This window comes from Eubalaena glacialis, chromosome 6, assembly GCF_028564815.1.
Source record: "Eubalaena glacialis isolate mEubGla1 chromosome 6, mEubGla1.1.hap2.+ XY, whole genome shotgun sequence".
NCBI classification, from domain to species: Eukaryota; Metazoa; Chordata; class Mammalia; order Artiodactyla; family Balaenidae; genus Eubalaena; species Eubalaena glacialis.
The window spans coordinates 41615583-41617793 of record NC_083721.1 but is presented as its reverse complement, the minus strand read 5'-3'; positions in this window follow the sequence as shown (position 1 = coordinate 41617793).

Sequence of the window (2211 nt, the reverse complement as noted above, 5' to 3'; positions counted from 1 at the left end):
TAAATAAAACGTATTTTTATGTGGAATTTTTTTTTAATTACCATTTTATTAATTAATTAATTTATTTATTTATTTTTGGCTGTGTTGGGTTTTCGTTTCTGTGCGAGGGCTTTCTATAGTTGTGGCAAGTGGGGGCCACTCTTCATCGCGGTGTGCGGGCCTCTCACTATCGCGGCCTCTCTTGTTGCAGAGCACAGGCTCCAGACGCGCAGGCTCAGTAGCTGTGGCTCATGGGCCTAGTTGCTCCGCAGCATGTGGGATCTTCCCAGACCAGGGCTCGAACCCGTGTCCCCTGCATTAGCAGGCAGATTCTCAACCACTGCGCCACCAGGGAAGCCCTATATGTGGAATTTTTAAAATAAAACAAGTGAACTAAATTAACAAAACATGCTCATAGATACAGGAAACAAACTAGTGTTTACCAGTGGGGAGATGGGGGTGGCAAGATAGGTGAAGGGAATTAAGAGGTAAAACTACTAAGTATAAAATAAATAAGATACAAGGATGTAATGTACAGCACAGGGAGCATAACTAATATTTTACAATAATTTTAAATGGAGTATAATCTATAAAAATATCAAATCACTATGTTGTACACCTGAAATTAATGTAACATTAGCTTACAACTATAAATCAACTATACTTCAATTACACACACATATATATAAATATACATAGTAAACCAATCACAACATGAATCAAATAAAATGAAAAAAATCCAGAGTATTATGAGATAACTGGAAAATTGGTTATTTTGTTGATACTAATGGCTTACTGTTAGTTCTTTCATGTAATATGGTTCTACAGGTGATATAACTATATAATTACAGTTATTTTTTTTTAAAGAACTTATCTTTTAGAGATACATAATGGAATATGTATTAAAATATACTCAAGCTCTGGACCTGTGTTGGGAAGCCCTAGAAAAGCATCTGCTTACAAGTGAGATTAAATAATAACTGTAACATGGTGATATCAGGTAACCTGTTAGGGTTTGAATCATCTGATCACCTGTATCTAATTTTAAAAGACAGATTTAAATTCCCTTTAACAACAACTCTGACCTTCACTGCTACTCTCCCATGCCCCCACATATACACTCCAACTTCCCCTTCATTCCTTCTTTAAACTCTTCCCATTATGAAAGTTCCCTTTAAGAAAAAACTAGGACATCAAAGAAGGAACAAAACTCAGGCTGTCATAGTAATGTTTAAAAAAAGAAAAAAATCCTAAGATTTAATGATGCATCCTGAAGTATTTATAAGTAAAATTTCATGTTGGGACTTGCTTTAAAATATTCTAGAAGAAACAAGAGAGAGGGAAGATAGCTGAAAATATTCTCAAAATGTTGTAATTATTGAACCTAGGTGATAGATACATGGGGTTCATTATATATTTCTATTCTGGGAATCTTTTTGAAACTCTCCATTAAAAGGTTTTTTTATTTTATTTTATATTATTTTAATTTTTTTAACATCTTTATTGGGGTATAATTGCTTTAAAATGGTGTGTTAGTTTCTGCTTTAAAACAAAGTGAATCAGCTATACATATACATATATCCCCATATCTCCTCTCTCTTGCATCTCCCTCCCATCATCCTTATCCCACCCCTCTAGGTGGTCACAAAGCACTGAGCTGATCTCCCTGTGCTATGCAGCTGCTTCCCACTAACTATCTATTTTACATTTGGTAGTGTATATATGTCCATGCCACTCTCTCACTTCGTTCCAGCTTACCCTTCCCCCTCCCCATGTCCTCAAGACCATTCTCTACATCTGTGTCTTTATTCCTGCCCAGCCCCTAGGTTCCTCAGAACCATTTTTATTTTTTTATTTTTTTAAGATTCCATATATATGTGTTAGCATACAGTATTTGTTTTTCTCTTTCTGACTTACTTCTCTGTATGACAGACTCTAGATCCATCCACCTCACTACAAATAACTCAATTTCATTTCTTTTTATGGCTGAGTAATATTCCATTGTATATGTGTGCAACATCTTCTTTATCCATTCATTTGTTGAAGGACACTTAGGTTGCCTCCATGTCCTGGCTATTGTAAATAGAGCTGCAATGAACATTGTGGTACATGACCCTTTTTGAATTATGGTTTTCTCAGGGTATATGCCCAGTAGTGGGATTGCTGGGCCGTATGGTAATTCTATTTTTAGTTTTTTCAGGAACCTCCATACTGTTCTCCATAGTGGCTGTA